Below are 12,612 nucleotides of genomic sequence, written 5' to 3' on the forward strand. Positions count from 1 at the left end.
GCGTATTCACAGATCACCTTGTGCAGTATTTTCCCCAGTTCTGCTCTTTTAGCATATTGCAAAATTTTTGGCTAAGCAGAAAACACCTGGTTTTGTTTCCTTATTACTGCCTGAAGTTTGTTAACATGCTTTTGCCATCTCTTATTGCAAATATATCCACTTGCATGTCACACACTGTAGGGCAGATGATGCTTACTAAGATATTTAGTATTTCACACCTAGATATCTTTTGCAGCAATCACTGCCTTTTCCATGTTGCATTATAGTAAAATACAGCTGAAAAGAACTTTAGATCTGGTTTAAACCATGTAAACTGATTTTGAAATTTCAGGAAACAAAGAGCAAGTGCATTATTTTTTTTCCAAATACTTGATTTGTATTTCTGTGTGTTTCTGTGTCATCTGACTGTCCTGGTTCCAGTTAGGACAGAGTTAAGTAGCTCATAGTAGCTGGTAGGGTGCTATGTTTTGGATTAGGATGAGAAGAGCGCTGATAACATGCTGATGTTTTAATTGTTGCAGAGCAGTGTTTACACCAGGCCAAGGACTTTTCGGCTTCTCGCTCTGTCCTGCCAGCGAGCAGGCTGGGGGTGCAGCAGGAGCTGGGAGGGGACAGACCCAGGACAGCTGACCCAAAGTGGCCAAAGGGGTATTCCATACCATCTGACGTCATGCTAAACAATATATAGGGGTGGCTGGCCGGGGTGGGGGGGCCGGCTGCTCGGGAATAGGCTGGGCATCGGTCAGCGGGTGGTGAGCAATTCCATTGTGCATCACTTGTTTTCTTACACATTATTATTGTTAATACTATTATCATTATCACTATTATTATTATTATTGTTATTATTATATTCCTGTCTTAATAAATTGTCTTTATCTCAACTCACCGGCTTCACTTTCCCGTTTCCCTCCCCCATCCCAGAGAGGGAGGGGGGAGGGTGAGCGAACGGCTGTGTGGTGTTTAGCTGCCAGCCGGGTTAAACCACAACAATCCTTTTGGCGCCCAACGTGGGGCACGAACGGTTGAGATATCGACAAATCTGACCAGAGTGTGTTAAACTAAAATTGGTATAAGTATTGGACCTGCTTAATAGTTGCTAGTCACGATGTTGATTGCCTTAATCTCCAGTCTGCTGTACCTGTATTCCAAATTGAGTTTTATGGTGCGTTACTTTCTGTATGTGCTCCCTGTTGCACTGTTTATCCTTTCCGGGCCCTGGTTTAAGATTGTTATGGTACTGTGCGGTGTAACAATGGCTTATGAAATGATGAAATATCTGGTCACGACTTTAACCTGGTATTTGTACTCAGCACTGACGTCGACTCTATACTTTGGAACCCATATCTCGGAAACTATTAGCAATTACACCTATAGCCTGTTTTCGTTAGGGAACCAATCTGTGAAGGGGACAGGGGAAGACATGTTTCCCTACCTGTTCACTCTCCCTTTCTCCTTCACCACCACCCTCTTATCCCCCGAGCTAGTTACGGTGGTTCTCCGAGATGTTGAATATCCTTGGGATACTCAGACCAGCCTGCTCTTGTTGTTATGTCTCCTGAATGCGCTTCGGGTTTTGTTGAGGGTTAAACAACTACTTAGGAATCTCATCCGGAGATCTGTCTTGAGGCGGGATAGTTGCGAGTGGCAGGGAGTGTGGGAGGATATGGGCAGGTTTCTAGAGCAGTGGTCACCTCCAGTGTTTTGGGCATTCACCCCTGAACAACTGCAAAATTCTAAAAAGCTGGCAGAATGCTTGAAAAAAAGGTGTCATGACTCTGGCAGTTCCAAAGTGACACAAATCACTGTAGCATGCTGGGGTCTGGCTTGTGCCTATCGAGCTGCAATTGATGCTACTAGCAACCTAGCTCCAGCTCCTGCAGTCGCTCCAGCTCCTGCAGCTGCTCCTGCTCCTGCAGCCATTCCAGTTCCAGCTCCTGCAGCCGCTCCAGCTCCAGCTCCTGCAGCCGCTCCAGCTCCTGCAGCCGCTCCAGCTCCTGCAGCCGCTCCAGCTCCTGCAGCCGCTCCAGCTCCAGCTCCTGCAGCCACTCCAGCTGCAGCTCCTGCAGCCGTTCCAGTTCCAGCTCCTGCAGCCACTCCAGCTGCAGCTCCTGCAGCTGTTCCAGTTCCAGCTCCTGCAGCCGCTCCAGCTCCTGCAGCCGCTCCAGCTCCTGCAGCCGCTCCAGCTCCAGCTCCTGCAGCCGTTCCAGTTCCAGCTCCTGCAGCCGTTCCAGCTCCTGCAGCCGTTCCAGTTCCAGCTCCTGCAGCCGCTCCAGCTCCTGCAGCCGCTCCAGCTCCAGCTCCTGCAGCCGCTCCAGCTCCTGCAGCAGCTCCAGCTCCAGCTGCTCCCACTCCTGTGTCTGGGTCAGAGAAACGAGCTGTAGCAGTGCAAGTTGACCCCGCAGAGGGTATTCCAACCCCTGTGGCAGACCCTGTGTCTGGGTCAGAGAAACGAGCTGTAGCAGTGCAAGTTGACCCCGCAGAGGGTATTCCAACCCCTGTGGCAGACCGTGTATCTGGGTTAGAGAAACGAGCTGTAGCAGTGCAAGTTGCCCCTGTAGACAAGGTGAAGAAATGGTATAGAGGCTCAGGTCGTTTAGAACGCAAACAGTCTTCTGCTAAGTCTGGGCATAGTGAAGACGAGGCTGGGCCATCAAAGGTGCAGGAGACTGAAGATGAGGATGGGGATGTCGAAAAATCAACAGTAACTACCCGGACTCTATACCAGCGTGAGCTATGAGATGTGCGAAAAGATTTCGGTCGCTGTATAGGTGAGCAGCTTGTCACCTGGCTGCTCCGGTGCTGGGACACTGGAGCCAATTATGTGGAATTAGAGGGCAAGGAAGCCAGGCGGCTGGGATCCCTTGCTAGGGACGCATGCATTGACAAAGCAATTGGAGATGGAGCACGATCTCGCAGTCTCTGGAGGCGTCTCCTGTCAGCTGTGCAGGAAAGGTATCCCTTCAAGGAAGAACTTGTATGTCTACCAGGCAAATGGACCACCATGGAGAAGGGAATTCAGTACCTGAGGGAATTGGCCGTACGGGAAGTAATTTATAAGGACCTAGACTACGCACAAACATCCGCAGATCCAGATGCAGTCCAGTGTACACCACCTATGTGGCGGAAGTTTGTACGGAGTGCACCATCATCATATGCCAGCTCATTGGCAATACTAGCCTGGAAAGCGGAGGAGAATCCCACAGTGAATGAAGTGGCTAAATTACTCCGGCAGTACGAAGGAAATCTCTCCTCTTCCCTACAGGCCTGTGTCTCGGCTGTGGAGAAACTCTCTGAAGAGGTCCACCAACTTAAAGAGAATTTATCTTCCCCTCCACCTCAACGAACCAGTGTCCACCAGCTAAAAGAGAATGCTTTGGAGAAACTTTCTGAAAAGATCCACCAACTTGAAGAGAGATTATTTTCCTCCCCACCTGTACAAACCAGTGTCTCAGCTATTAGGGGTAAACGTTCATCTATGCAAGGAAGACAATATGGTGGGCACACACACCACGCCACCCTGTGGTTTTACCTACGTGACCATGGAGAGGACATGAGAAAATGGGATGGAAAATCTACTGCGACCCTAGAGGCACGGGTACGTGAATTGCAAAGGAAAACAATTGGGAAAAAGGAATTCTCTGAAAAGTTTGCTGCTCCAACTTCCAGCAGGCAGTCCTTTAGACACAGAAACGAAGATTCTGACCAGGACTAGAGGGGCCCTGCCTCCAGCCAGGGGGAGGAAAGGGACAATCGAGTTTATTGGACTGTGTGGATTCGATGGCTTGGCACGTCAGACACACAGAAGTATAAGGCTTTAGTAGACACCGGTGCACAATGTACTCTAATGCCATCAAGCTATAAAGGGCCAGAGCCCATCTGTATTTATGGTGTGACGGGGGGATCCCAGCAGTTAACTGTATTGGAGGCTGAAGTGAGTCTAACCGGCAATGAGTGGCAAAAGCACCGTATTGTGACTGGCCCAGATGCTCCGTGCATCCTTGGCATAGACTATCTTAGAAGAGGATATTTCAAGGACCCAAAAGGGTTCTGCTGGGCTTTTGGCATAGCTGCCTTGGAGACAGAGGACATTAAACAGTTGTCTACCTTGCCTGGTCTCTCAGAGGACCCTTCTGTTGTGGGGTTGCTGAGGGTTGAAGAACAGCAAGTGCCGATCGCTACCACAACTGTGCACCGGCGGCAATATCGCACCAACCGAGACTCCCTGATTCCCATCCATAAGCTAATTCGTCAACTGGAGAGCCAAGGAGTGATCAGCAAGACTCATTCACCTTTTAATAGTCCCATATGGCCAGTGCGAAAGTCTAATGGTGAGTGGAGACTAACAGTGGACTATCGTGGCCTGAACGAAGTCACGCCACCACTGAGTGCTGCAGTGCCGGACATGCTAGAACTCCAGTATGAACTGGAATCAAAGGCAGCCAAGTGGTATGCCACAATTGATATCGCTAATGCATTTTTCTCCATCCCTCTAGCAGCACAGTGCAGGCCACAGTTTGCTTTCACTTGGAGGGGAGTCCAATATACTTGGAATCGGCTGCCCCAGGGGTGGAAACACAGCCCTACCATTTGCCATGGACTGATCCAGTCTGCGCTGGAGCAGGGGGAAGCTCCTGAACACCTGCAGTACATCGATGACATCATTGTGTGGGGTGACACTGCAGAAGAAGTTTTCGAGAAAGGGAAGAAAATAGTCCAAATCCTTCTGAAGGCTGGTTTTGCCATAAAACAGAATAAAGTTAAAGGACCTGCACGAGAGATCCAGTTTTTAGGAATAAAATGGCAAGATGGACGTCGTCAAATCCCAATGGATGTGATCAACAAAATAACAGCTATGTCTCCACCAACTAGCAAAAAAGAAACACAAACTTTCCTAGATGTCGTGGGGTTTTGGAGAATGCATATTCCAAATTACAGTCTGATTGTAAACCCGCTCTACCAAGTAACCCGTAAGAAGAATGCTTTTGAATGGGGCCCTGAGCAACGACAAGCCTTTGAACAAATTAAGCAGGAAATAGTTCATGCAGTAGCCCTCGGGCCAGTCCGAACAGGACCAGATGTAAAGAATGTGCTCTACACCGCAGCCGGGGAGAATGGTCCCACCTGGAGCCTCTGGCAGAAAGAACCTGGGGAAACTCGAGGTCGACCCCTGGGGTTTTGGAGTCGGGGATACAGAGGATCTGAAGCCCGCTATACTCCAACTGAAAAGGAGATATTGGCAGCATATGAAGGAGTTCGATCTGCTTCGGAAGTGGTTGGTACTGAAGCGCAGCTCCTCCTGGCACCCCGACTGCCGGTACTAGGCTGGATGTTCAAAGGAAGGGTCCCCTCTACACATCATGCAACTGATGCTACATGGAGCAAGTGGGTTGCACTGATTACTCAGCGGGCTCGAATAGGAAACCCCAGTCTCCCAGGAATCTTGGAGGTGATTATGGACTGGCCAGAAGGCAAATACTTTGGGATATCATCAGAGGAGGAGGTGGTTCGTGCTGAAGAAGCCCCACTGTACAACAAACTACCGGAAAATGAGAAGAAATATGCCTTGTTCACTGACGGGTCCTGTCGTATTGTGGGAAAGCATCGGAGATGGAAAGCTGCTGTATGGAGTCCTACACGACGAGTTGCAGAAGCTGCTGAGGGAGAACGTGAATCGAGTCAGTTTGCAGAAGTGAAAGCCATTCAGCTGGCTTTAGATATTGCTGAATGAGAAAAGTGGCCAGTTCTCTATCTCTATACTGATTCATGGATGGTAGCAAATGCCCTGTGGGGGTGGTTACAGCAATGGAAGCAGAACAACTGGCAGCGCAGGGGCAAGCCCATCTGGGCTGCGGCATTGTGGCAAGATATTGCTGCCCGGGTAGAGAACCTGGTTGTAAAGGTACGCCATGTAGATGCTCATGTGCCCAAGAATCGGGCTACTGAAGAACATCAAAACAACCAGCAGGTGGATCAGGCTGCTAAGATTGAAGTGGCTCAGGTGGACCTGGACTGGCAACATAAAGGCGAATTATTTATAGCCCGATGGGCCCATGACACCTCAGGCCATCAAGGTAGAGATGCAACATACAGATGGGCTCGTGATCGAGGGGTGGACCTGACCATGGACACTATAGCACAGGTTATTCATGACTGTGAAACATGTGCTGCAATCAAGCAAGCCAAACGGTCAAAACCTCTTTGGTATGGAGGACGATGGCTGAAATATAAATATGGAGAGGCCTGGCAGATTGATTACATCACACTCCCTCAAACCCGCAACGGCAAGCGCCACGTACTTACAATGGTGGAAGCAACCACCGGATGGCTGGAAACATATCCGGTGCCCCATGCCACCGCCCGGAACACTATCCTGGGCCTTGAAAAGCAAGTCCTATGGCGACATGGCACCCCAGAGAGAATTGAGTCAGACAACGGGACTCATTTCCGAAACAACCTTATAGACACTTGGGCCAAAGAACATGGTATTGAGTGGGTGTATCACATCCCCTATCATGCACCAGCCTCTGGAAAAGTTGAACGACACAATGGACTGTTGAAGACTACACTGAAAGCAATGGGTGCTGGGACATTCAAAAATTGGGATACACATTTGGCAAAGGCCACCTGGTTAGTCAATACCAGGGGATCTGCCAACCGAGCTGGACCTGCCCAATCAAACCTGTTACGCACTGTAGAAGGGGATAAAGTTCCTGTAGTGCACGTAAGAAACGTGCTGGGTAAAACAGTCTGGGCTACTCCTGCCTCAGGAAAAGGCAAACCCATTCGTGGAATTGCTTTTGCTCAGGGACCTGGATGCACTTGGTGGGTAATGCAAAAGAATGGGGAGGTCCGGTGTGTACCTCAAGGGGATTTGATACTGGGTGAGAATAGCCCATGAGTTGAATTGTAGTATGTTAATTATTATATAATAATGTATGTCATCACTACCATGATTGCTATATATCATAGATGAAAATGGTGATTAATTAGAATGTATTGGAAAGAGTGTAACCTGAGCATGACATAAATGGTATGGAATAAGGGGTGGATATCTGTCCTGGTTCCAGTTAGGACAGAGTTAAGTAGCTCATAGTAGCTGGTAGGGTGCTATGTTTTGGATTAGGATGAGAAGAGCGCTGATAACATGCTGTTGTTTTAATTGTTGCAGAGCAGTGTTTACACCAGGCCAAGGACTTTTCGGCTTCTCGCTCTGTCCTGCCAGCGAGCAGGCTGGGGGTGCAGCAGGAGCTGGGAGGGGACAGACCCAGGACAGCTGACCCAAAGTGGCCAAAGGGGTATTCCATACCATCTGACGTCATGCTAAACAATATATAGGGGTGGCTGGCCGGGGTGGGGGGGCCGGCTGCTTGGGAATAGGCTGGGCATCGGTCAGCGGGTGGTGAGCAATTCCATTGTGCATCACTTGTTTTCTTACACATTATTATTGTTAATACTATTATCATTATCACTATTATTATTATTATTGTTATTATTATATTCCTGTCTTAATAAACTGTCTTTATCTCAACTCACCGGCTTCACTTTCCCGTTTCTCTCCCCCATCCCAGAGAGGGAGGGGGGAGGGTGAGCGAACGGCTGTGTGGTGTTTAGCTGCCAGCCGGGTTAAACCACAACACTAAGATATTTAGTATTTCACACCTAGATATCTTTTGCAGCAATCACTGCCTTTTCCATGTTGCATTATAGTAAAATACAGCTGAAAAGAACTTTAGATCTGGTTTAAACCATGTAAACTGATTTTGAAATTTCAGGAAACAAAGAGCAAGTGCATTATTTTTTTTCCAAATACTTGATTTGTATTTCTGTGTGTTTCTGTGTCATCTGACTGTTGTGGGTTCCTGGTAAAGCTCATAGGCTGAGAGTTCGCCTTTTACAGAGCAAATGGCAAGAAAATACAATAAAATGTGATAAAACTGAAGCAAACACTGCTAGTATTATGAAGATTTAACTTGCATTAGATCATTGTCATTTATCAATATAAGAATTTTGTATAGTTGTGGAAAATCTTTATTGATAGAATTTGGAAAGCAGCAATGAAAGTCAATATCAACTGCTAAATTTCTTTGCCTATGGATCAGTTCTAGCCTGAGACATGCATGGTTGAAACCTCTTGCTATCTCATACAATATAAGATTTCATCCTAAGCTTATGAAGCACCGTAAATATTTGAAACCTGAAAAACAGAGTATCAGAAACCTTGTGTAGCGGTCACTTTTTGTTGTTGGAGTTAAAAGAATACCTGATGAAAAGTAACCAGGTACAGTCACATGAACATTCTGTCCATATAACACTATTGAAGAGACGGAGAGGCTTTGGTGTTGACCATTGTTGTTTAGGACATATCAGCAATAATAAAAGCTAAGCTTGGTCATTGGTAATGCCACCTGACGGTGTGCAAACAGAAAATGTATCTGCAGTATGATTGTAGGCATATTATGCACAAAATTCTACTTTCTCCTCCAAACAATGCTTCCTTTTATCTCTCCTGTTGACATTATGCCATTACTATTTATCACATGTATAAATGGAATGTAAGGAAAATTATTGTGAAGGGACAGCTCAACCATTTAGTTGATATCAATAGTTGTGTTTGTAAAGGCTGCATTTCCTTTTTCTAGTCTTTACTTCCATGTTCCTTACAATTATTGCTTCTCAGGAAAACATTTTCTGAGACCAATCCATAGGAAAAGACACACTCTTGTGGACATGGGTCTCCTCTGAGCTAATTTGTATTTTAACAAGAGAGGCCATGTAACTGAGCAGCAAATTCAGTCTTGATATATGTGAATGCAGGCTCATTTCCCTTGATTTCAGTAGGAGCTCTACTGAATTTATCGTCTGTCTTTTTATCCAGGAAGACTGTAGAGATACCCTACTAGCTGTTCGACAAATTAACCTAATATTTTTATATATTGACAAGATGGCATTGCACTCCAGTTCATTTTCACTTTCCATCCAGGATGAGTCAATGTAGAGAATATAAATGTCCAGGGCATTGTGAATTATAATTCTCCCTTTCCTATTCAAAGAAAAATCTGTTTAGCACAGGGAAGAGTGAATTACAGGTGCCAAAGTCAATAAAAGTATTGTTGCTTTACCTCTTTAGGTATGAGCTGGTGTTCCCATAAATCCATGATTTCAGTTGTTTGAGGGTGAATAAATGAGGATTTAGAATCTTTTAAAATTAGGGTGAGTATTTGTATCTTACTTTCTACACTAAAACAGTTGCAGATTAGGCAAAATAATTGTTATAAGTAAAATCTGATGATTAAAAAACAGTAAGCATGATAAAAAATAGATGGTTAAACTTGGAACATTGCTGTGGCAATACAAAATAAAAAATAAATTATTTGTAAGTGCAAACCACTTTCCTTAACATCTATAATTTTGCTTAGCATGTGATTACTCATCATAGCATACGAGCAATATATTATGGCCAGCATATTACTTTATGAAACAGTCCCATTTATTATGTTGTCAAAGAATTATACATATGTACATCAAAGCCCACAAACATTTTGGATAGCATCTGGAAAATACTTCTAGGAAATTGGGTCTTCTTAATTATTGTCTGTCCTTTGGGAATCCAGCCACAATAGTTAACATAGAAATCCATTAAAAAATAAAGATTTGAAAAATAGATATGAATACATATGGTTGAGATGTAATAATTATGACTTGAACTGTGGTGTTTCCCATTGCATTGCATCTGCCTTCTGGATGTGTGACATTCATGTCTCTGCTGTGCAGATTCAAAAATTCTCTTTTCATACTTTCATCCTCTTGTGCTCTTTTGCTATTACTCACTCATGATCTTCCTCTGTGATTTTCTCATTTTTCCTCTTTCTCTTTCCTGCTCACCTATTCTCTCTGTCTTTCTCTTTCTCTCCTCTAAAAGATCTTACACACACACACACGTGCACATACATAAGCAAATACTCCTCCTGCTCCATCTTCCAGCACACTCATTGTGATGCCACCACCTTTAGAATTTCCTGGTGTTGCTAATGGGGTCCCATGATTGTATAGATCAATGAAAATAACAGCAGGCCTGGGAATCAGATTGCAGGAGTAGCTTGACCTTCATAAAATAAAATTAGCAGTACTTTTTCTAGAGTCAAATGGAGGATATAAGGAGGAGGGCTGCAAATTAGCCATTAAGATGCAAAGACAATACTGTGGTCTTATAGCAGGCTGAACACAAACATTTTTTCCATTATTGTACTCATTTAGTTGCTTAATAAGTGTTACTAACTTGTGGAGATTCAAAGAAAAATAAAGACATCTCAGTAATGTCAATTTTCATCTCTGTATGACTAAATGCAGGTGGTCAGTATATAATAATTTCTAAATAAATTGTTTGTTTACAATTCAGTTAAACTTCATTAATTTCAAATGGAAATTTGGTATTAAGTCATGTCAGTGAAATCTCAATTCATTTGTTTCTGCATCTAAAACTTATAAAATGTAAATTAACAAGTATAAAAAAGTTTTAAGGTTTTCTACTAAATGTGAGAATGCTGATCTTCAGAAATATTTGTTGCTTGAATGTTTACAATCTAATGTCCGTGGGCTAATTCAATATTTTTTGTTAACTTGGCTCCTGCTTGAATACTCACCAAGTGTTCAACCAGTTTCTGAACCCAGCATTTCTGATGAGTCTTCAATTGCCTGAAACTGTTGCTGATGAAGTCCAGTACATTCAGTTTGGCAAAATTACAAAACTTTCCTAGGAAACAGTACGCTCTTTGCAGTATGCCCACATGCAAATCCTAAGGGACATATATTGTAAAATGAGTCTTCACAGTACAGGTCTGAAAAATACGTTATGGCTGGAAAGGTTCGCTTTTCAAGGATGGAGGTTAGCACATGAATGAAACTTGGATAGCATTCCATTAGCTGTCTTTGTATGCATACATACTAATAATGTGTTGCACACATATAAAACACCAAGTGAACACCACCATGTGAGCTGGGGCATGTGGTTTTTAGAATCTGTCAGTGGCTACTACTAACGAATGAAAATTAAAGAGTAATTACCAGAAGATAATGGCTTGGCAAATGAGCAAGACATTCAAGCTAGAATGACCTACATAGTAGTAAAAAATCCCAGCAAAATTCAAACATCTGAGAATCAGAAAAGTGAACTCAGTATAGGCAGGAAAATAGTTCTCAAGGGATGGAAGGTAATAATACACAAAAGCCAAAGAGTGGAAACTTTAAAGAAGATATATGAGGACCATTTGTGCCCAATACTGTAAAAACGTCAAGCCAGAGACACTACTATAACCTACTGGAAGCTCACATATTGATGAAATGATCCAGAACAGTACCTATCCAACAGTGACAGAATTTCAAAATACATTATGGTAATGTATGTTGTCAGACTGGCAACTTCATGGCCTGAGTATTTTTGTTCATTTGAATTAACATTTAATACAAGATGAAATATTTGACTTTTTAATTTTTTTTTCCCACATGTGCCTCACCATAAATTTAATAATCTATTATTTCCTTACATGTTCATGTGCCCTACTCCTACCAGGAAAATAATTCCTAAATGACCATAATGACTGCTACTAAATAAGTATAGAAGTATACACAAGAAAGATGTGGACCTGTTAGAATGGGTCCAGAGGTAGACCACAAAGATGATCAAGGAGCTGGAGCACCTCTCCTATGAAGAAAGGCTGAGAGAGCTGGGGATGTACAGCCTGCAGAAGTGAAAGACTGTGGGGAGACCTAATTGTGGTCTTTCAATACTTAAAGGGGTCTTATAGAAAAGATAGAGAAGGACTCTTTACTAGGGTAGATAATGATAGGACAAGGGGGAATAGTCTTAAACTAAAAGAGGATAGATTTAGACTAGACATTAGGAGGAAATTCTTCTCTGTAAGGGTAGTGAGGCACTGGAACAGGTTGCCAAGGGAAGTTGTGGATGTCCCATCCCTAGAGATGTTCAAGGCCAGGCTGGATGGGGTCTTGGCCAACCTAATCTAGTGACTGGCATCCCTGCCCATAACAGGGGGGTTGGAACTAGATGAACTGTAAGGTCCCTTCAAACCTGAGCCATTCTATGATATTATACAAAACCAATGACTAACAAAACAAAACAAACAACCAGACAAAGCAAAAAACCACCACCAACAAAAAAACAACCACAAAGCAAACAACCAAACAAAAAAACATTACCACCACCATGAAAATAAAACCATCAAAACACAAAACAGCAGATACACAGAAAGAAACCCAGCCAAGTGAGACTGCAATGCAGAACCAATAATTTTAGGGCACATCTTCCTATTAAGTAAAGATTGATTAATTTAGCTTTGGTTTCTTCCAAGACTGGTTTATTTCCAGTCAGGTCAGCTAAATCAGCAAATTTTGGGATACTTACAATGGAGACTTCTAGTTTTGTTGAAAAGAATAGAATAAACAGAATACTAAGAAAACTGAATTTTATAGCCCCTGTACTATCTAGCATTAGAAGTTGCATACAAAAATATGCTCAAGTTAAACTGAAGTTTAAGATCAGAGAACCCGCTGATCACAATAATGCAGGGACGATAAAATATCCTATAGAAAATATAT

Source organism: Anser anser (assembly GCF_964211835.1).
Source record: "Anser anser genome assembly, chromosome: Z".
Classification (NCBI taxonomy): Eukaryota; Metazoa; Chordata; class Aves; order Anseriformes; family Anatidae; genus Anser; species Anser anser.